Genomic DNA, 23814 nt, shown 5'->3' with positions numbered 1-23814 from the left:
AGTCTGCACTGAAACTTTGGTCTTGGGTTTTTCAGTGGTGAACATGATCTTTATAGAGCAAGGAAAGGTTAATCATGTCTCTGCATGTGAACACTTTTTGCCTGTAAACATGCGTATTTTCTTCACTCAGAGGTATTAACAATATTTAAGGTGTGTTACGATATGGGCAGCATTTGTCTGGTACCTAACCAGTAGAGTCAAGACTTTCTTGTTGATCCTTAGCTCTGCTGTTAGTAGGAGTGATGGAAACAGTGTAGAAAGGTTGGTTTTGGTGTGGTGTATCCCTGAGCAGGGACAAGGCAAGCTCCCCAAGGCCCTCACAGCACAGTGAGCTGGGGAATGAATTTCAGTTACTGTGGGGTGCAAAGGAGGCTGCCTGCCCCGGGCTAAGCGGGGACAGACGGGCCAGGGCAAGCAGCCAGTCTGGCCAAGGGATGTGGGAAAGGAGGGAAAATCGGAGAAATGTGGACTTTTTTACATGGAGAAGCCCAGAAAGGTCAGGAAAGGGTTTTAAAGGTTGATAGTTTGGGTTTTAAAGGTTGAAGTCTGGGTTTATTGTGCCAAGCAGCAGTTTCTCACTGACCCTAGCAGCAGGTGCAAGGCTGGTATGCAGCAGCACCTGGCAGTGCTGTCACAGCGGGTGGGTGGAAGACATCTGCCCAGCAAGCAAAATACCCCGGGCTCCACAGAGCATGCAGCCCACGGCCCTGCTTCTGAAACCCTCAGCTCTCACACCCTGCGACACAGCAGGACAGTTTTAACCTGAAAGCTTCTGCTGGGGTCCAGCGTGTGGCTGCCTCTGGTGTCACTGTGGTCCTTTAGGGCTGCGGGATTTCTTTTTATTAATCTCAAGATCTCTAGAGCGACTTCAGCTTCCATTTTGCCCTCTTGCTTCAACTAAGCAGATGTCAGTGTAGCTGTGAGATATGTATTTTTCCACTAGCTGTGGGGAATACGTATTTAACTAAAGAAGGGTGAAGGAGATACATTATGCTCCTAATGAAATGTGACCATACTCATATTTTATTTCAAGTCGCCCATTGGTGCTAATTAACTACCACCCATGATGAGCTCATTTGAATAGTATCTGGATTTCATGCGAAGCTGCAGTAGATCATTGACTGATTAAGAAGCATTAAAATCTCACTCTTCAGTTGTATGTTCAGAGAAATGTAGATATTGTATCAAAAAGGAAGGTAGTGATGCCAACATCAAGAATAGAAGTGAGGGATGATAAGGAAAAAGTGGAGAATTTATACATTCCATTAACTTAATGGCTTTAGGATCTTTCTGTTATTTCCTGTTAAAACATATTTACTCCAAAAGGAAAATTATGGAAGAATGTTTTCAGGCACTTAACATTATTTAATCACTCTAAAAAGGTTTGCCTTTCGGTAAAGCAGTAAAACTTTATATGATGATTGCCTACGAAGTATCTGTTCTGAAGGAATAGTTAATTCTCCTGTAATGAGATCTCCAAGCTATGAGGTACTAAGGGAGCTTGCTGGAATAGGAAAAAATAATGTTTTTTCAAAAAGTAGATTTATGGCCTGTTGAAACCTCACCTCCTCGCTGCTCTTGCCAAGGGAGAACAATATAATTTTATGGGCTGCCTTCTTATTTGCAAATGCATGAATTTAATCCTTGAATAAATGAGCTCTCACAGGGAGGGGGGCACTGCAGGAACGACACTGAAAGGACAGAGGATGGCACACTTGAAGTTGATAAGCGGTCAAAGCAGAGGGTGGCTGAAACTGGCATTGTGATTTTTAAGCTGTGAGAGCTAATGCACTGCAACAGTATTAAACTCAGCAGGCAAGTTGAGAGAGTTTGACCTTTTCTCCTACTTGGTTAAAAAATACCTCTAAAACCAACTTAACACTGAAAATTACTGAGGAATTATGAGCATGCACCAGTCCATACCTGCCCTGTAGGGATTTTACTAACACACTCACTGATACAGAGCTCAGCTGGGGTGTCCTCCCAGAGCTTTGGGAGGGAGCAGAGCTGCCTGTTGCAGAGGGTGCTGCAGGTTCCCAAGTCAGAGATTTCATCTGCATCCCTGTTCTGTGGATGTCTGCTCTCCATGCTCATCTCCCTGGAAGGTAACAACCGTGCAGGCACTCACCTGGGAAGTAAGAGAGGTAGGTTAACTTCTCTTGAGCACAGGGCTGGGGAGCACACCATGCTGCACCCCAGTGTTCAGCTTGCCCAAGCAAGCTAGCTTAGAGCTACCACAGGTCCATTAACTGTGTTTCGTGGAGAGGCATTTAATATTTTTCCTTGTTGTTAGCATGTCTGATTGCACTATGCAAACAAGTGCCAAGGTTATGTGTCTCCAGCTGAGTGTGCTGACCATGCTGATACCCAGGTAGTGCCAACTCCTTGTAGGCACTCAATAGAAATGCCATGGGCAGGGGCACTGTCCCAAGGGCTGGGAACATCCTTTAATCTTCCTGAGCCTTTCTCTGTTTTACCCTATTGTGTTTCCATCAATGGCCATTTGATTTTCTGTCCTGCTCGAGATTGGAAGAGTGATCACTGCAGAAGGGCCATGCTGCTGGTGAACGTCTTGCTTAATGTCAAGAAGATCTCATTCACAAGCAGTACTCCAGTGACCAACCAGAAAAATCAGAGAAGCAAAATTCATTGCTGCAGTATCTTATTCCAAAGTTGCAGATAAAATTGTGTCTTATTTGTTGATTTGGTTTTCTTTCCTGTAATGGAAGTCTCAGAGTCCCACTCACAGACTGGTGGGACTGTGGGGACCACAAGACAGTTATATTGCAAAAATGTTTGTTCAGAGCTTTCCCTTCCAGCAAGAGAAACAGTTAAAGAAGCATGTTTTTAATTTCTGTTGTTTGGTTGACTGGTTCAGCTGCCTAAGAAAACAATTACAGCCATAAAGACATGGGCACGCAGTTGGATGCTGCAGCAGTGGAGCTGCTGGATGTCCTGCCAAACAGCGCACTCTGCGCTCAGCCTCTGATGTGTTACTAATTTAGCTGAAAAAGTGACACCGGATGCTATCACGAATCATTCACTGCAATTTTATCATTTGAGATGAAGATTTTAGAGATACATTTCAGAGTGGGTTCCTAGGTAAATTAAACGATTTAGAAACCCAGATAGTAATTGCTGTAGGACACGCTGTGCAAAGAATAGGGTTTTAATATCCACACAGTGCTGGCTGCACAGTCACTGGTACCCCTGACTTCAGCTTCGTGACTGAGTTTTACTGGGGGAGCTTTGAACTCCTGCCGGGGCTGGGCAAATTTCTGGTTGGAATAAGTTGGGCTTTTTCCAGTCAAAAAAATTGGAAATATTTTTGAATTGAATTACTTTCGCAGGGAAAAACTAGAAACTCCTTGATGCTTTTTAACTTTCCTTCAACATTCTTATTTCAAAACAAATCATACTTATCTACAATTTAGAAATGCTACACTAAAAAAAAAAGAAAATTCTTCTCTTTGAACCATTTTGTTGAGTAAATTGACTTAAATTTAGTTTTAAGGCTAAAATATTTAATCGGAAATCCCCTTGACCTCAAATATTTTATTACCAACCAAATATTCAGTTTCACTGAACCCAAAGGGATTTTTTTTTGTGGTGCCTCCTCTCACTGGAACACCAAGAAATATGTTTAAAATGTTCCAAATCAATCTGAATTTTATTTTTTTTATAAGTGAAACGACACCGTTTACACCTAGTGCTATGCAAACATAACGTCTAACTTACAGAGGAATACATCATCCAACATCCTAACCAGGCTGTTTTTCCTCAAAAATTCCAAGTTTGGGCTCTAACGTTTGATGAAATCTGTGACTCCTCTCAGGCTGTGTCAGAAGCGATGAGGTGTTTCCTGTCTGAGATGTCAGCTTTGATCTTCAGTGCATTTGAACAATATTTATCTGTATTTACCCTCCTGCCTTTGGGTGAGATTGTCACCCTGGGATGAGGTTGTCACATCAGACAATGTTGTGCCAGGGCACAACCACGTAGCTGTAACATTGAAGGCTTCTGCTGGCCTTTTTGCCACCCAGACTCTGACAGCTCTGGAGGGCTGCATCAGTGCCAGATTTCCTTCCTTGAGCTTCTGGATGAATGATTTTGTTAACGAAGCTCGCTGTGTGACTCTGCGAGGTTTTACCTCTCTGCCTGTGTCATTGCATTAAAAAAAAAAAAAGGGAAGAAAATTTATAACCTACTTCTTTGACATTCCCAAAGGCTTCCAGAAAAGTGCAAAATGTGATATGGTTATACTCCTTGGCTATAAATTCCATTCTTTTGTTACTAAGGATTCTGCTATATGTTAGGGCACATTCTGTCTATGTGTGTGGCCACTTCTGGTGCCAGAGGGAAATATAAAATAGCCCATTTCTCAATATATATGTCCTCGGGCCATTACTCTGCATCTGACCTACAGTCTGGGTAGAGTTGCTTTGTCTGCAGTGAAGATTTCACTCTTGTGTTTTACAGCACCTGGAAGGCAGCCAGTCACTGGAGAGAGCAAGCAGGAGTATGAGATACTACCGTGCATCAGGACAGCCTTAAAGTGAATGTCATTTATTCTCAGCTTTGAGAACTGAATTCCATGGGTTGTAATTGAATCCGCTGTCAGACCCATGGGGCTCAGTTCTTCAGCTTGGATATTTCTGTCTTCATACACACGGGAGATCAAAGAAGCACTTGATCATTCACTGACTCTTCTGGATGGTGATAGCAGCAAGTAGGAGAGAAAGAATAACTGATGTGAATCATTTTAACAGGCAGGTTTCATTGTGAAGGCCAGGCTCTCTCACGTTAAATAGCTATATGGTGATTGGATCTCTCCTTAACTGATAGGCTCTATGTTGCTATTCACTGCTTAATTCACTCTGTTCTTTCCTCTCACTTTTATCAAGGTTACATATAAATCCTGAGATATTGCTGATTGAACGACAGTCCCCAAATAGTGCGAAGTGATGCAGTGCTCCTACGAGCAGCTGTGGTGAGTTTCACTAGGCCAGTACAACCCTGGATCTCCCCCACTTGAGCACCAAGTTTCCCAGCTGATAATGTGCTGTAACCTCCTCTGTCTGGTACCACTACTGTGCAGTTGTTTCTTTTGCTTTGCCAAATACCCGTTGTCAGCAAGAAAAATATCTCGGTTGCTACTGTAAAGAATATGCATTTGCACCAGCTGCGAGCACCCTTACATAAACACACATTTGCTTTCCTGAACATGGTAATATGCTCCCAGAGTGTTTGGATTAGGGAGTTTCTAGTGTAATCAGTGGTGGCAACGTGAGTGCTGTTTGAAGGCTCAGCAGCACAAGCATCCCTTTATAGGGGGATTTATTTAAGTCACAGGCTAATGTATTTTTTATTGGAGGATCTGTGCTAAAATTTTTCATTCAGGCATCAGGAAAATAATATTTGTGGTCTTTAAACATGTAAAGAGTTATCAGTGCTAATGAGCTTTCCACCTCTTTCCTGCAATAATAACACCTTCTAAATTACATTTTTCCAGCTCAGTAAAGTGATACATTGATCTCATCCCTGTGGTGCAATGCTCGCAAAAGCATAGAAATATTAAAATCCCACAGGTGCAGGAGCAGCGTGCTCAGCTAAGTAGCTTAAAACTGTCATGTGCCTTTTATTCTGAAAATGTATTTACACTAAAAAAAATCAGATACAATCGCTGCTGCCTGTGGATACAGATGTACCTTCATACTGAAGTGCTTTTTATACAGGTTTTTATTCTAGGTGTTGAAGATGTTCTTTGTGGCTGTCTGAAGTGTATTGTGCTCACTAGTCTGGATATTACAGTTACTGGAAGAATTCAGCAGCTCCAGCAGCTCCTGCTGTGAGAATATCCATTAAAGAAGAGGGAGGAATGCACAAAGCAGAGTGATGAAGTCTCATTTTTTCATTTCCTCTATCGTCCCTGTCAGAAAGAGGAAATGAAATTTGAGGTCAGAGTTAGAAAAATCTGCAGAAGAAGAGGAACAGAATAGTTCTACAGGATGTCTAATGCAGGCAGCGTGATGGATAGTAGATGGCTGAAGGCACAAAACTTCATCCACTTCCTTCGCTATGAAGTCCAGCCTTCAGGCAGTGATGCAGCAGAGAAGATGATGTGTTTATAGTGGTAATCACACAAGGTCACTGGTGAAATCAAGATGGTCTTTGGTGCAGGAGTCTTTGCAGTCCCATCTCTTTGAGGGCAGTCCTCAAAATATGGTGTAAGTAATGCTTTTTTTTTCCCCTCAAAGTCCACAGTAAGTCTTGAACTAATAATAACAAAATTGATGTTATCTTGAATTAAGCTTAAGTAGTTAAAAGATGAAGGGGTGAACAAGTCACCGTCATCTAAGTGAGGGAACAGATCCAGGGCTGTTAGGCAGATAATGGCTTGTGCCTGCAGTAATACTCCAGGAAGGGTGAGGGGGTACTCATGGTGAGCCCCCAGAGTGTGGTTCCTCATTCCCTACAAATTCACACACCAGAGCACCACACCTTTGAACTGCAAATAGGATATCACTACCAAAGAGTTGATGGCTGTATGTGAATAGCGCTGAACCTCCCCAAGTGCCGCAGACTGCCTATGCCTAGGTGAAAGTCATGAAACTAATGCCTAGCTTTTGAGCTCCAGCTCTTCATCAGTGTTGGGCTTGCATGTAGGAAAACAGTCGCACAGCCCACATGTAATGAAAAAGTAATTGGTATTTTTGTCCTGAAAAAGTATATGTTCTGATTGTAGCTGTTCACGTGAAAAAATGGTGAAGGAAAGAGCTGTTCCCAGAGTTTGTCATTTTTGTCTCAAAGCTGCCTAGGTGTTTTCTGTGCTCCACAATTCCTGCTGGGTGGGAGAGAACAGATTAAAATGATTAGACACAGAGCTATTTTGAAAGCAGAAGCAAGTCTGCCTTTCAGCCCTGCAGTGACCAATCATTCGGTGTGCTCTTCCTTTGCTATAGGCTCCTGTAGTTACTTTTGAACCTTGCTTGCCCTGTGGGTGACAAGGCATCTTCTTTTTGGACATTCTTGGGATCTTTAAATCAGGTAAGTTCTCAAGTTGCAGGCTGACAGTGCCGTGTCTTTCAGCAGAACAGTATTCTTACCATGCAGTTTCAAACCAACGTACCTTCTGTCTGCCTAATTGTGCTCCCTCTCAGTGCACTGGTTTATTCTACTTCACTGTAGCCAGGGCAGTCCTCAGGATGCCTCAGCCTGCAGCTCACGCTCCAGCCAGCCTGCATGAGGCTACGTGCCTCTAAGCACACTGAAGTAATGCAGTGTCATGGTGCTGAAGTGATTCAGTGACTCATTTCCTGATGCTCTGTCAGATGTAGAACGTGTTACGTGTATTAATTGATACAAGACCTTACTGAATCCACCAGCTTTGTGCACAAACACCAGAAGTGAAAGCATCACAATTCTGATGACTGCGTCTCTTCTGAAGGATTTTCTCGTCTTTTCTTGCCCCCTGACTTACAAAACTGATCTCTTCAATCTGGTCCTCTAAATGTTTAATTTCAGAGTGAAATTCTGATTTTTTCATTGTAGTTTTTTTCCTCTTGGCAGAATCATTCAGGTGAATCAAGCTGTATTCGTTACTGCTGCTCTAGATCTGTAACTTGAATTTGGGGCAAGTAAAGCATTTGCTAAACGAATATACCCTCATCCTCTTCAAGCCGATCTATGCCACTTTCTGGTGCTTATTATTCTATAATCTTACTCTGTTTATTTTGTTCTGTATAAATCAATGGGCTGAATCCCCTGGCACACCTCTGGCAGACCAGCAAGGCTACCTACATTTTAACTAAGAGTCCAAACACCTAAAATGGAGAAGCAGCCCTGAATTCTTTAGCTTGCTTGTTGCTCTGCACTTGGTGGCTTTCTGCTTGTTATTCACAACGAACAAATGAGGGCAGATACCTACACCCTTCTTCTTCTGGTATGAGAATGCCTGAGTGTCACCCTCTGCTGCTGTTTGCGCGGTTTTCTGCCTCCCACTCCTTTGGCTCACATTCTGTCCCTAGTTCTTGGTCCTCAGTCCCTCCCTGCCTCTCTTGGGGCATCTCTCTTGTGGTATTTTTTTTCCTCCTCTGCATATGGTGGGATTGCGTCACTCTTCTCTCTAGCTCATCCCCCAGGACTCTTTTCTCCCTGCTACAAGATAGTGCTTGAATCTGGTGAAAAAATCAAACCTCCTGAGTGCTGGAGGGGCTTATGCACTACTTCAAAAGCAGAGTGGAAAAAATTAGCAGAGCAACACCTAGGGAGTGGACAGAGGCAGACAGAGGGAGAGGAGCTGCTGCAGCAGTAACAGCCCTGTAGATGCTCCTGTGGTTTGCATTGCAGGTAAAGTGAGAAAAGAAAGCAACCTGTGGCATTAAGCCTGCTCCCTTTTGCTGCCTCCCACTCATCGTTTCCTCCCCAAGCCTCTGCATTTCTTTCTTACACCATGTGTGCCTTGTCCAGTGAATGCTGATGAGAGGCGTTAGTGCAGGCTGCAGACAGGCGTTTATTCTCCGCAGACTATCTTAAGTCTTTTCAAATGAGTAGCTGTTTATTGCATGTTCCTCTAGAGATGGCCCTGGACTTGGTGGTCTTTGGTACCTCAAGACAAGATATCTGTTGCTGAATGTGGCTCTTCTTTTTGGCTAGCATCCCTATTCGCTTCCAGGAAAATGATGAGTTTATGTCAGGTTCAGTAATCCTGATGTCTGCACAGTTGAGAGCAACAGCACTTTAATATGAGTGTGAGTGTGCATGTGTATATATGGAAACTCTGCTAAGGTCACTAGTTTTCAGTGACTCATATTCTGTTTTTGTGGCAGCCCAGCCATAGCAGGTTGTCCTTTTTTATCTTCTGTCTCTTTCCTTTAAAAAAACCACTACATGAGAAAAGTTAATATCTAAATATAGCTTGGAAGGTCCGTGTCTTTGGCAGGACACACGCACTCAAGTACAGGAACCTCTGTTCACTGGCATCCCTCTTTAACTCTGCAGTACTAGCCTATTCTTGCACTGGCAAAGAAGCACTTTTAACATTTACATTAGGTTAGAGTTATTGTGAAAGATATTTTCTGGGCTGTCTTTCTGGGGCTCATCCTTATCTTCCACTTTCTGACTGCTCACTACCAACCTGGAGAGGACTGTTGGGCAAAGCCAGCTGAAGCAGTCTGTCCCTTTATCTAACTAAGGCACTGAGATATTTCTGGTTCCCATTAGTTTCTACAATGAGGGAATTTTCCACTTTTTCTTTTCTGCGCTAAAGATAGGACTTGCACTGCCCCAACACTTATGGACCATAGAATCATAGAATGGTTTGGGTTGGAAGGGACTCTAAAGAACATCCAGTTCCAAACCCCCTTCCATAGGCAGGGACACCTTAGGCTAGTTTGTACTGCTCACAATCCCCTCCAGCCTGGCCTTGAACACTTCCTTGAATACTTGGAAATTTTTAGTCAGAAAATGTCATTTACTGGAAGAATCTGCCAAGGTAAGATTCTTTAGCTTTTTCTAATTTAAAAAAACCTCTTTCTCTGACTTTTTACCCCTTTGTTTTCCTCTCTTTTACCCCACAAAAACTCTATGGTCTACTACCTATTGAAAAAACTATTGATTTTGGAACACAGATTTTGGGGAAAGGAAGCTGTTCCATTTCAAGATGTGAAGGAAGTTCTAAAATCAGATTTGAAATACAAACAAATCGCAGAGGATTTGTCTGTATGTGTTAATATCTGTAGCTTGCCTGTAAACTCCTCTGCTGTACGGGTGATGGCAGAGCACCACCAGCCTTCATTCATCACTGCTGGAGCAGCAGGCAGCACTCCACTGTGCTGTGGAGCTACCTCTTAGAAGCAGATCATAGACAAATGAACCAATTTGTACAAAAATAATCATCACTGGGATGATTCTTTCAGATTCATAATAGTGTATTAAATAATAACCATTAATTTGTTGTCTAGAAAAACACCCGGACTCAGCCAAGCATTTCCAGTTTCTGTAGATAGCAATTCAATTACTATTGTGCTGGAGTTAAATCTCATGGTATTCCTGTGAGAAATTTTATTCTGTATTTATTCTCATTTTATGGACTGGGACACAGGGATGTACTTGGCTGAGGACACAAAATAAATCTATTTGAAGTTTTCTAGGAATTTTGCCATAGTTAATATCAGTGGTTGAAAAACTTGAGTATAAAGGATGCTGTCAGTGCTGTCTGTAGCCTAGCCCTCCTCTGAACAGTTGCCCATAGTGCGGAAATGTCCATTATCTGCCTGCACTGTTGCTCAGAAAGTTGCTCTGCCTGTTCCTGCCAGGGAGAGATCTTAGAGGAGAGGAAAATGCCTCCTGATGCCCACGGATCACCTAACACCATCAGAAGCAGAACCACCTAAATCAGACCCACTTCAAAACCTCCTGTTAACATTTTACAGGTTCACTTGTTTTACATATTTCATCCTTTCTGTGTTTTCCTCTGCAGGCTCATGTAAGGAAGAGTTTTGCCTGGATGCAGAAATCTGTGGTTCTTGTGACATTTTTAGGCACATCAACTGGTTCACACAGCCCTTGCGAACAGACCGGAGGCTGCAGCACATCCTTCAGTGCCTGGGCACTTGCACCATGGTAGGGGCTTAGCAGTGGAAATTTTTATCTCTCCCAGCAGGAAAACAAAGCTTTTCTCTTGACTGAGCTCTCATGCGGTGCTGACAGCACTGGCTGGGGCGCTGCCAAAGAACAAAGGGCAATATTGTCTTTAAAAAGCAGAAAGCGCATTAAAAGTTTCTAAGCTCTGTTTGTGAAAATCTCGGAGTCACTTCATTAGGAGCTCAGAATTGGTCTGACTCCTTCCAGCCTCCCCACTTCACCCTCGTCTCTGCGCGATATTGCAGCTGCTCTGATGAAAAACAGTTATTTAAAAATCTGCTCGTAGCTATGGCAACCTTCATGCACTGCGTTCGACCAAAACTCTGAAACAGCAGCAGAAGTTTCTTAACAGGGTATTTATGAAGATTTTTGTCTTTGTACAATTTAGAATGGAAATACTCCAGTTTTAAAGAGGGGGCGGTTATCAAAATCTCATTAATTTGGGAATAACATTTTTGTTGTGGGAGCTGCTGCTTAGCTCTTCTTTTTGTGGTTCTGAGGTTTTTTGGTTGTGGTGTTTTTTTTTTGGGGGGGGTTTTGTTTTGTTTTTGTTTTTTTTTTTAAGATTCCCCTGATTCCTTGAACTCTTCAGAGCCTAAGACCTGGGGCACTTTCCAGCTCCCTGTTCCTCCTGCCTGTGCCTGCCCTCCTGCTCTCTCTAACAGATGGCTAGTTTTGCAGCAGTGTGGTGGAAGGAAAGTGGTGTTGGGATCAGGCTGGTGGGGATGGAGCATTGCCAGGGGTCCCAGACTTTGCCTTCCGTTGGAGAATCCAGGTGATTTATTTAGCCCTTTGCCCATGCAGTTGGCCAGTTCCCTGCTCCGAGAGAAGCAAATAGATGTGCTTGCAGTTAGGTTATTTGGTGCCTCCATGATATTTCAACATTTCTCAAAGACATGAACTTTCAGGGTGTACTCAGTTTCTCTAGGTACAGTCACAGTAGACTATTCACAGACATCTCAGTTGTGCTGGCAGCACCTTAGTAGAGTTACATTTGCAAAGTTGCTATTTTTCCTTTTCTTTTCCTCCCTCTTTTTCTCTGTGCATTCACATCTTCAAAATCATCAGGATAAAATTATGGAAGCTTCGCTGAGATGTACACTCTGTTGCCCTAAACCCCCTTGAGCCATGATGATATGTTCTGGTGCCTCCAAAGTGTGGATTAGGTCTAATTAATACTGTTTCTTGGTCAATGGTTTTGACACAAATGCATCGAAGGGATTTATGTAATTACAGATGTAACGGCAAGGGCTCTTTTGCTAGGAAGCTCTCGGGGCTGTGGCAGGGAAGTTTGCTCCTAGTGATGGGGTTTTGGCCTCCAGCCACATACCTACCACTGTAGGTATGTGTCTGCCCCATCACTCTTACGCTGTTTTTTTGCCTGGGCAGGTTTGAAGCTATTGATTTGCACTGAAAGATGCTTTAGGTGTGGACAGGCACATTCCTCAGCTAGCACACATTTGTATAACTGAGCATTGGTACCTTTTGTCCATACCAACAGGGTTATTCCTGACCCATATGGTGAAATGTTCATCTTTTGAAATGCTTCACAATAGGTTATAATGAGCCAGCAAGAGGACGTGTTATCAGGGTAGTCAAAGAGGATTGTATTTCTTTATTCTAACCTGTAGAAAAAAAGAGTTGAATTGATCTCATTTCTCACAATACATCTAAGAGAAAACATGGAAGGGATGTGAAACATTCAACACCTTCCAGCCCTCCCACTGTGCATTTTGGATAACTGACGTTGTGTCCACCCTCCTTCTGGCACAATGAACATCCAGTGTCTAATCCATACACCCCATCTGTTGCTGTGATCAGGTGAGAGAGGACCAGGACATAGAAGAATATAGGCCTATTAGATAGGCAGGGCTCCAGAAGGGGAATTGCACTACTGCAAACAAAAGAGATTGAATGATGAAACTTCTTTGCTGTCCATTGATTGTGCTAAACCAACTACACTTCATTCAGGGCTGTGAATCTCTAATGGAGACTGCAAAAATTACCAAAGGGGCTGGAGTTGTACCTGTATTGGCATGGGAAGTTTCTGGTTTGATAGGAAATTGGATGGATCGAAGAAAATAAGGCTGAATAGAATCTGAAGGAATCCTCTAGTCTAGACCATGCAATGTGCTGGGGGGCATTCATAGACATCAAGGAGATGTAGGCCTTGGGTTCAGGACTGGATCCAGGCTTCAGCAGTTTCATGTTTTGAAATTTCCCTATCACAGTACAACCACATATCAAAGGGTTTGCAGAGCCCTGCATGCCTTTGGCATGGAGGTGAACACGCAGGAAGGAGAGCTGAGGTGTGCCCATCCTTCACTGAGTATCAGCGAAGCATGAAATGGGCTGGAGGTACAGGGCTGCAAAGACATCATCCGGTCATGTACATCCTCTTTTCTGCTAGGTCTGATGCAGAAAATAACCTGGTGAGCCCCGAGGACTAAAGCTCTTCTGCCTTTTCTGAGAAGTGCCATGTGCAGCACGCAGGCACAGAGAGCTCCACTGCATTCCCATCTGTCTGCTGGGGACACGTCAGGATCCATGCCAAACCATGGATTAAAATAACATTAACACCATCTACTTCAGGACATTGTATTCAGGCAGTCCTACCATGAGCTAAATCTTTCTGACTTACAAGGAAATTATTATTCTCAGCTTGCATAGAGGCAGTCAGAAAGTTGTGTTAGAAGCTCTAGCACGCCATGGTGTGTTTTTCTGGTTGGTTTGTGGGGTTTTAAGTCAAATTGGTTTCTTTCAGCGGTTGGAGAAAGAACACAATTAGAGGGCAAAAGACAGGGAGCGATGCTGGGATGATTTGCTTCAGTATAAGTTAACTTGCAGCCAGCAATCACCTTTGCTTAGATTTCATTTTAATGGGAATTTTCTCAGCCGCTGTTTGAGATGAGAAGATGTGGATAGATCTTTTTTCAGCAATTCAGTGCTTCTAGCTGCAAAACTGTAATGGAATGAAAAATGCAGTTTGGAAAGGAACCAACACTGTTTGTTTTGTTCTGCACTTTCCCCACTGTTGAAAACAGGAAAACAAACTCTAACAGCAGCTCACAACTGGAAGGAATTAACCAAGTAAATACAGGAGCTGCAGCTTGTGAAAGCTGCTTTCAAAAACTGGATGAAGGAACCACTGAATCCCTGCAGCTCCTCAGCACCCACTGATTCCCTGCAGCTCCTCAGCACCCACCGGTTGAGCTGCTGCTGCCAGAGCAGCTTGTGGCTGCTGGCATTGCTCTCACCTGTGGCACCAATGGCTCGGTGGAGCTGCCAGGACAAGCTCTTGCACGGGACACCTTATATTAAAACAAAGGTACAAAATATTTATAGGAGCCTTCAAAAGATCTGTCTGTCACCCATCTGGCTTCTTTATTCAGATACAATGCGCTGTTTCCAACGTAACTAGTCCTTCTCTAGTTTAACGTGTTGAGGTTTTTAAGACCCGTTGCTCTCCATCATTTCACAGGAGCTCTCCAGCAGATCTGGTGTGTCAGAAATTAGTCTATGTATATTTGCTTAGTTAGTGTTTCAGCTTTTATCAGTCCATCCTGGCTAGACACGTGGCAAGCTCTGGCCTCCTATTTCTACCGTTTGGTTTTACTTTCCTTCAGGGATTTTTCTCTTTCCCCTTAATCCTGCAGCTCGCATCCTCAGAAAAGCAAATTAAATACATTTTTAAAAGCGCTCTGGACTTCTGCTTAAATGAAACCATCTCCTATAAACCCCTTCTGAGCTCCAAGAAATCTTGTGATAAAGCCTCTGATGCAAACTTCTCAAGATTGGCTGAGAAACTGAAAAAGTGCATATTTGCTTGAGCAGAACAAATATTTATAGGAGCCTTCCAAGCTCTGTCTCCTGCCATCTGGCTCTGCCGCAGCGGAGGCGCTGGAGCCTTCCCCTCGCCTACACGTGCAGAGGGGGGAGCGGGGCACAGCCGCGGCTGCACTGACTGCGTTCAGTGCCTCGGGGCTTTTCCTCCCTCTCCTCCGCGAGCGAGAGAAGTTGCTAGGCTCGATTTTCCCACTAGAGGACAGGAATGTAACGGCGAAGAGCGGCGGAGCGCGGGGAGCCCGCTTTTAGCTTGGTAAGGGAAGGCAAGGGGAAAAGCTGCAATTAGGGTGTGGGCATCTAGTGATATAGGGTGCTAAGTGTCTGCCAGGCGTTTTAGGGGGAGGGAAATAGAGAATGAACTCTGCCAGTTAATTCTAGAGGTACAAACAGTGGAAGAGGAGGTGTGGTGCTCCTCAGGGCTGCTTATTGGCGCTGGCCTTGCTCACCATCTTTGCTGGTGACAGGGATTGAGCACCCCCAGCAAGTTTGTTGATGGCACCAAGCTGTGTGGTGCTGCCAACACTCTGGAGGGAACGGATGGATCCAGAGGGACCTTGGCATACTTGAGAGGTGGGCCAATGCCAGCCTCATGAAGTTCAACAAGGCCAAGTGCAAGGTCCTGCACCTTGGTCAGGGCAATCCCAGGCACAGATATAGGCTGGGAGGAGAACGGATTCCAAGCAGCCCTGAGGAGAAGGACTTGGGGATGTTGCTCGATGAGCAGCTCACTATGGTTTGGCAGTGTGTGCCTCCAGCCCAAAACCACCCCACCCTGGGTGCTGGGCTGTCAAGCAGGACGGGGTTCTCCCCCTGTGCTGTGCTCTGGGGAGACCCACCCCTGCAGCCCTGATCCAGCTCTGGGGCAACAGCACAAGACGGACGTGGAGCTGCTGGAGCCAGTCCAGAGGAGGCCATGGAGATGCTGCGAGGGCTGGAGCAGCTCTGCTCTGGAGCCAGGCTGAGAGAGCTGGGCTGGGTCAGCCTGGAGAAGAGAAGGCTCCTGAAGGGGAGACCTTAGAGCAGCTCCAGTGCCTGAAGGGGCTGCAGGAAACCTGGAGAGGGGCTTTGGACAAGGGCCTGTAGGGACAGGACAAGTGGGAATAGCCTTAAATTGAAAGAGGGTAAATTTAGATTAGATATAAGGAAGAAATTCTTTGCTGTGAGGCGGTGGTGAGATACTGGCATAGGTTACCCAGAGAAGCTGTGGCTGCCCCATCCCTGGCAGTGTTCAAGGCCAGGTTAGACAGGGCTGTGACCAACCTGGTCTGATGGAAGGTTTCCCTGTCCATGTCAAGGGGCTTGGAACTAGATCTTTAAGGTCCCTTCCAACACCAACATTTCTAGGATTCTACGATTTTGCTTTAAGAATATTAGTTTTAGCAAACAATTGCAGGTGGTATTGGAACAAGGGGTAAAGTTAGTAATGGGGTGTTCTCAAAACCGATACTTCCACTGACTGGCACTGGGAATTTGTCTCATTCCTTTCCTGGACTCTGTAAGAGAAGAAATTCAGCATTCCCAGGCTTGTTGAATCAAAATAGCTCTGCAGATGCCTTTGCTTTAGGGATTGCCTGTTTGCACAGAAGATTTTTCATCTGAACCCCAGGAATATTTGCTTTTCCCCTTCCTCCTTCCCCAAAGATGTCTGGTTTGCAGCAGCGTGTAGGTCCCTTTTGCTGAGCTGCCTGCAGAGCTACTTGGGAAACCAAACACAGCACTCCAGATTTATTAAAATGCATTGCTTGCTTTTTGTCAGCAGTGCTGATGTTGGTAAGAACAACAGGGCAAACACCTTAATAGGCAAGCCACGAGATGGTGTAGTGTTTATCTCTCACACACACAAAGTTTGGATATGGCTCAGCTATTGCATACAGGCAGTGGTGGTATTAGTTTTGAATGCTGTTGGAATTAAGTACAAGTGGGCCTTTATAGAAGCCCAGAGAGCTGCTGAGCCAAGTACTGAGCTGCAGAGACAATTGTCCCCAGGACTGTAGTCTGGACCCAGACCCAGTGCAGAGCACCCTTGTGGGTGCAGATCTTTGGGGCAGTACTGTGGCAAAAGAAAGCTTTCATCAGGCTCAGACTGGGCACAGAGGCTGAAAGACCCTGTCACAATGGAGGTATGGGGTGCTGTGAGGACTGGTACTGTGTGTCTGCCACTCTCCATCCACACTGATGAAATAAGAGTGAAAGAGGCAGCTCTTCAGGTGCTTTGTTGGGTGAGTGTATTACAGAGATAGAAAAAACCCACGCAGCACTAACTTCCTGTGTGCAGAGTCACCCTTCCATAATGCAGAGAAGCACCAAAACGCTCCTTCTCCACCCACAGGAGAGAGAATAGTCTCCTCTGCTGCCAGAGCTACAGAACTACTCCAATTAGATAAGTTTTACTGGTAGGGGTATTTTTTATCTGAAAAACCTCTGGCTGTTGTCCAGGTCTTCTAGGTCTTTTTTTATGTGAATAAATATTACAAACATATAACAGAGAGATAAAGAGCCTCACTGAATAGCTGCACAAAGAGACAAAAGGGTAGCATTGAATTCCTGAAATAGAAATGCATCAGTGGATGTAGATGGATCTCACCTGTGAGAATTGAAGTCCCTTTTCTCTGATTGCCTAGTTGTGGCCAGCTGGGTTTTGCATCCCCTCTCAAAAGGTAGAGCCATTTGTTTAAAATGCTTAACCTTTGCTTAGGAGTTGCTTCAGTAATGACTCATGGAGGAGGCTGCAGTGAATTGAATCACTACTCAAATTGTCTACTGTGTGAAGAATATAGTTGCAGAAAAAAGGTTAGCAAAAAATCTCTAAGGTCTCAGGTGATCTCAGCCCCAACTGCTGTAATCGTTTTAACTTGCTAACTGCTGCAGTCTGGGCTCAGCCTCACTGCTGATGGCACTTTCCTCTGCAAGATTGTTCTCCTACTTTTCTTTGGATTATGTTGGTATTGCCCAATGTCTAAATATAGAGTAACTCAATGTTTCCATTCATTGCTTTTGTACGTAAAACGTGTTAATCTGTTCTAAGCAGCAGAGCATCGTCTATAAGCTGGTATTTCGGCACTTCATTTGGTCTGTAGCTATTTCAACTTTCCTGAGCTGTTTGAAGGGGAAACGTGTTCTGGCACAGAAAACAGAGCTGCAGCCGGCCCACTGCTCAAAAGCACTGAGGTTTCTTCAGCTGGTGGGACTTTTCTGTCAAAGAAGTCCAGGCCTGCATGGACATGCTGAAATTGTGGTGGTAACATTGCAGACATGATTTCCAGCTTCAAAAGGAGGCATTTTGTTTCTAGCAGGTCAAGGACTGGATCAGAAAGGTAAGGACTTTCTGAGGAGGTTTAAGTTTTGCTCTCTAAGGGTAACAACTACATGGAGAAACTGGTCCTAAGGACAGCAAGGGCAAGGGGATAAGTTCTAACCAGGGATGTCTGTGAGCAGTCTCAACAGGAGGTGTCCGAGATATCAGTGTTTCCAATAAGCTGTATAAGCAGTCCTGCTCCTTTCTGTGCTGATGAGTAAGCCAGTCCTCAGCTCTCTGGCCAGCAGAGTTCCCACAGCCTCCAGCAGCAGAGCAGACAGCCTCCAGCACCTCTGATCGTACTCAAGAAGTGCTGCCTTGGGAGCTGTGAGAGAGGAAAGGAATTAGCAGCTAGCTCTCCTGCTGTAGGCAGAGGTGCCTGGTACAGCCTGGGTCCTGCAACCCTCTCAGCCTGTGCCCATCGCAGGCTGTGGGAAGGACCTGTGCAAACGGCAGGGCTGTCACGTTGTCATATTTCATCACCTTTCCTTATTCATAATTGACTCGGTGTTGAACATCCCATATTGATTCAAGCCAGGGAGAGCCTTGCAGCTCCAAAGTAACTAAGTGGAGCGACTAAGCACTTCATGGGTATCTGAGTAACCTGTTGGATTGCATGGGGCACACAAAACCTCGATTTCCCACAGTGAGTTATGAAATAATTACATCATAACTGGCAAAGCTGTTTCTTTTAAGGAGGATAAATTTCCCAAGGGCAATACTAAGTTGACAAGCTTTCAGCTCTGGTGTGTCATTTACTGCTCTTTCTTGTGTTGACTTTTTATAGTGGTTTCTGTGGAGCGAGTGGTTACTCAGCCAAAATAATGTGGCAGAACGAGACCCTCAGATGGGGTCTGGGATTCCATCATGGAGCTTTTCACATATCTCAACAAACATTAATGTTAGGAGAGATCACTTATCAATGACCAGTTTGCTTCCCAGCCCACACTGCTGAAAACACCTAGAGTTCTTGCAGTGCTCCCAGGAGTTATTGGCAGAAGCAGCTCCCTGGAGCTAAAGTGGAAGAGGCAATTTAACGTGACTAAAGTTTAAGAAATGCTCCTCTCTAATACAAGCAACCTGTGATGAATTATCACTCCTCCTAGGGTTAGAATATAAGCCCAACAACTTATACCTGGCAGCCTTTAATAGCTGTGCATATGCAGCCTCTTCGCTCTGCAACCCAGGAGAATGGCTTCTTAATATTCCTCTTAAAGACTTAGTGTTTGTGCTGGGTTTCCTGTAAATTCATAGTGTTTCATTTGCAGCCAAGCTGCAACAAAACCCACAGAACGATTAGGAAGCCTTGCACGTACATACAGAAAATGCAGTCACAAGATTGCTAAATAGAAATTGCTCTATCTTTAAATGATCATGAGCTGTCAGCTGTTCCTTTGTTCGGATTATTATAGACACACATAAAACACTTGATTGAATGCTCAAGTTTTCACCAGCTAGAATCCAGACGGATGTCTGATAAAATAACAAACACACCCCACTCCACCCCTCCTCAAAATCCCCTTCCTGCTTGTGCTGAATTTCTCCCTGTATTGAAGCCAGTATTTCATGGACTAAATTGGACAAAGCAAGCAAACAGTCTCCTTCCTATTGGTTTCCAAATCAAATCATTGTTAATCACATCAATATTCCCTGCTGATTCAACAGTCTCAGTGGCTAGCTTTCTGGCTCAAACATGCTCCTCTGCATGGATGCTGTGGAGCCCTCTGTGTGTGCTGCCCACATTTGCTATTAATTATTGCTGGAAGCACTCAGGTCTGATTCTCTCACCTCTTCTTTCTCCTCTAGTTTTCCCTCATGCAGCAGGGAAGAAACAGAAATACCATTCTTCACTTGATGTTGGATTTCTAACCTAACCTCTTCCAGTGATGTGAGCCTAGTGCTGAAGTACAGATCCAGGGTGCCACTGGCTTACCTGTAAGCAATCACAATGCCTCAGCTGCTGGGAAACGTGGCAGACATCTCAGTCTGGTGAGCTGCTAATTTCTGGGGCAAAAATCTGCTCTTTTGTGGTACAACTCATATGGGTGGTGTGACAGCTTAGAGGGGTTCAGAGCCTGCCTCCTGAGGCTCTGCTGGTTGCAGAGCAGAAGCCCGCTCCTGCAGACATTTGTCCAAAGGATTAATTTGAAATCCATGTGCATCTCTTTATGCTCAGTGAGACTCCCCTTATGCTCCAACCTGAGCTAGTGCCTGTGCTCTGGGAGGATGGCAATCAGGGCAGAAACAGCAGAGCTGCAGTCTGACTGTGGCAGGAGCAGCGCTGGCACTGGCAGTCTGATGTGGGAAGGGATGTGGCAGGACTTGGGATCAGCTCCTGCCCCCTCAGCAGCTCTGCCTGAGGTCAGGTCTCACGGCAGGCAGTAAACAGCTCCTTCCCTCCGTTGTAAAAGAGAGCAGAACGGAAGAAAAGATGGCAGCCTCAAACATGACTGTTTCCAGCAATAACAAGAAACCCCAGCAGTGCCCAGAGACAAACCAGCACACTCAAACACACAGAACACATCGCAGCCCAGCGGAGAGGAGCCTGCCTGACACCAGATTAGTGGTCAGTCTGAAAAGGAGAAGATGAGGCTTGGAGACCAAAATACTTTCTACCAGTTAGACACAGCTCACAGGAACACTGTCTGTGCACACGCGGACAGAAATGGTTGGGAAATCATACCCTGCCATTTGACATGTAGTAAATGTACCCTGTCAGATAAGCAAGAATCCAGGACTATATCTGTAACATCTATTAGCAATGGTAAATTAATTAAAAGTATGAACTAATTAACCTGCCTGCTCTCTGCCCCTTCCTTTGCCAGGGCAGTGAGTCTCATCCTGCCGTAAGCCCCACAGCAGCCTGTGCTGTGTCCTGGGCAGCCCTGGTTTTGCTAATGGCCCGCATGCTGCTCCCTGTGCATCTGGGGACCAAGGTGCCCTCTGCTTAATGAGGCCACTGACAGCCTGATGATGCTTTCTGTGAAAGTGTTCTCCCTTACCCCTTTCCTAAAGCTGTCTGCAGGCTGGCTATAATATGCCCTTAGGCTGGTGTGCGAGCTACAGAGTAGGGTCACCAGCAGAGGCTCAGATTGAAAAAGGGTTTTGAAGGGTCTCTGCCTTAGAAGTGGAAGCCTGCTGAGGTGAAGAGGGCTCTAGAAAGACACATAAACTTCTCATAAGATGGTTAAGATGAATTTAGGAAGTATTGGAGAAGCACACAGACCTTTGAACTATCCTTTAGCAGAATAGGCTTTGTATAGCCTCAAGGAAGCTTTAGCTAAGGGCAAATTTGGGCTAGCTTCATATCTGCAGTGGTTAACCTTCTACAGACCACTGCGTGCTCTGCAAATGGCAGAGACTCTGCACAAGCTGGTGAGTGCAACAGGAGGCTCTGCAGTAGCTGCACTGTCAGCCCATGGCAGTGCTACAGGTGCTGCATGCTGTGGGAGCTGATCTTTATTCTCTTACTGTCACGTTTTCCTGTCTGCTCACTTGTAAATCAAATTGCCATGTTCTCTGATGATAACGTTTTACTCCTCCTGAAGTTACTGTTTGCAAAGTAGCATCTGTACAGTGCTGTTTTCCCCTCTGAATAATCATTTTCATAATCTGAACCTGAAAAGAAAATCCAAACAACTACCATGGAAGAAGGGAAAATTCTCACAGAATAAATTTCCATAGACTCTGTTAAATTTCCCTGTAAATGCATATTACTTCTGGAGCTCCCCATGAAGACAGCAATGAGGAGAATTATTGTGCTCAGTTTTTACCTACTGACCCTACCAAATACTTTCCTCAGCATGCTATCAGAGGTGCTGTAGAGCTGATGCATTTGTTATTTTCTGTTTAATAGAGCTGATATTCAAATCAAGTGATACCCCTTGTCACAAATACAATTTCATCCTCCTACTGCACTTTCCAAGAACAATGCAATGACCTCGCTGTTAGATACTGTGCTTGGTTTATTACTTTAAAATATGCTAGCACTTTGTTCGTAATAGGTTTGATGGCTTAAGCAATATAGGTGCTGAATTTTTAATGGTAAAAATATGGTATTTATTTTCTTTGTATTTGAAGAAAGAGCAGGAAACACAAGTACCTTGTGAGAAAACTTGGCTTTGTGAGACCAAGTCCAGCTTTGCAGTCATGCTGGATCATGGCAGCACCCTTTTTTGAGGTGACTCTGAAAACGTTGCAATTACTACAGATGATTTGTCATTTAAGAGTGTTATAAAAAATACTTCAGAGGCTCTTGCAGCGCACAGGTGAGTTTTACCTTTATCATTGCAGCCCAGCAGAGAGGATCTGACCAGCCAGAAGATCTAAGCTGCATGCAGAGGGAGAAAGTCTTGCCTGTGCTCACAGCATCTTTGAATCAGTGGCAGAGATTTTTCTTGTCGAGGTGCTAAATTTGATGGAGGAGCATAGGCATGGGTTGGGCTTCAAGATCTTGTGGCCATTGGCCCCACCTGCCCTATTTCCTTCTGGTCTATTAAGTTCTATATTCAAGTCTAATGTGTCCAATTAAATGTGAGACTGAAACCCTACCAAGCATCCCAAAATTACCCTGCAGGGCGCAGAGCATGAAGCTGCAGCAGGGTAGGAGGGAGGGGACCAGCCGTGGGTCCTTGCAGCATGGAAGAGCTCGCAAGATCTCATGTTGCCAAAGTTTTGTGCTGCTTGACTCCTATCTGAGGAGTTTGTAGGTACACCAGTGATAAACAGCATTGCAGGATACTTTACGTATGAAGCATCACTGCTTTCAGGGGCACCAGGCTTTCCGGGGAGAAGCATAGTGGCATTTCTGGATGAGGTAGTCTGCCCCTCTGCTCATGGTGGGCTTCACCTTGCCCTGCATAGCTGCTGCTTCTTCTCCTGACCTGGCCCCACACCATCCCCTTTCCTCAGGGCAGATATACACATTCCTGTTGATGTGCCCACAGATGGCTTCACTGGTCTTCTCCTTGCTTGGACAAAAGTTAAGAGGCTGCACAAAACTTCCCAGGAACCTGGGGGTTCCCTGGGCAGAACTCCGCAGTGGTGTGGGGGAAGAGAGGAGATGTTTCAAGAAAGAACATCTGAGAGTATTTCTGCAAAAAACAGAAAATGTTTTTAAAGCCTTGTGCACGAAATTTGGCTTCCTCTGAAACTGGAAATGGTCTCACAGCAACATATGCTAATTCATTAGATGAATTTCATTCATTGCAATGAGCTATAGTAATTTCTTTCTACTTTTGAATGCAAATTGCAATTCAGCCTTAACTATGGCGGTATTCCCATTACACGGGGCTGAAGAATGTCTATAATATTTACTTTACTCTTGCTTTTAGCATAGCAAAATCTTTTCTCAATAAGCTTCATCTCCCCCCAGAGCAGCCTTTTGTGCTGTTCCTCACGTGTCAGTTTTGCACCGAGGGGTCAGCTCAGGGTAACAGCATCATCAGGTCCGTAGGTCTACTGGGCACCTGGGGGGACCATATTGTGACTTACTTCTTGTTTTGCTCCTGGTGGGAACTGGGTCTGTCCAACCTGCTGTGGTTTCTAATGCTCACAGAGCAGGAGTCTGCTGAGGCATAGCCAATATCTGGCTTATTTTTGCTTTAATTTAAATGAGAAATTAGTTGCTTAATAAATAGAGGAATTTGCTTCCATTTTGATTTGCAATTTGAATTAATGATTCTTCCAGCAGAAATGAACTACTCCAATAATAACGGCTTTATAACCTCAAGGCTTCCCTCTGGACTGCTTATGAAAATGCAGCATAACCTCCATCAGTATTGAACTCTTACTGAGCGTCATAACCAGTGAGAGAAGAGGAATAGCAAGAGGGAGTGGGAGAGGGGGAGAGAATGAGGTTTACTCCCCCCCAGTGCATTACAGTGTTTCTTAAAAATGGTTTTGATAACTTTTTTCTACTCACAGTAGACTGGCTTGTTATTTACATGTGTTATTCTCTCTGTATGAGGCTAATGACTGCCTGAAATCATTCATTGGAAGCAATTGTTTGGACATGTCTCCAGGTACTT

The 23814-nt window shown here is 44.6% G+C and overlaps 1 long non-coding RNA gene across 3 annotated transcripts in view; it reads left to right on the top strand.

Annotated features, from left to right (window-relative positions):
- Window positions 1-4277: 4277 nt before the first annotated feature.
- Window positions 4278-23814, top strand: part of LOC133270953 (uncharacterized) — a 42331-nt gene continuing 22794 nt past the window's right edge. For 2 of the 3 annotated variants that reach the window (XR_009743973.1, XR_009743972.1), the window contains exons 1-3: window positions 4278-6227; window positions 6963-7047; window positions 10481-10997. This is a non-coding gene — a long non-coding RNA (uncharacterized LOC133270953). The remainder of the gene's footprint in view (window positions 6228-6962; window positions 7048-10480; window positions 10998-23814) is intronic. The other variant, XR_009743971.1, reaches the window with a different exon arrangement.

This window comes from Pezoporus flaviventris, unplaced genomic scaffold, assembly GCF_033815535.1.
Source record: "Pezoporus flaviventris isolate CSIRO_AGI_PZ_B2104156 unplaced genomic scaffold, CSIRO_AGI_Pfla_v1 ptg000023l, whole genome shotgun sequence".
Taxonomy (NCBI): Eukaryota; Metazoa; Chordata; class Aves; order Psittaciformes; family Psittacidae; genus Pezoporus; species Pezoporus flaviventris.
This window is presented reverse-complemented; position numbering and strand designations above follow the sequence as displayed.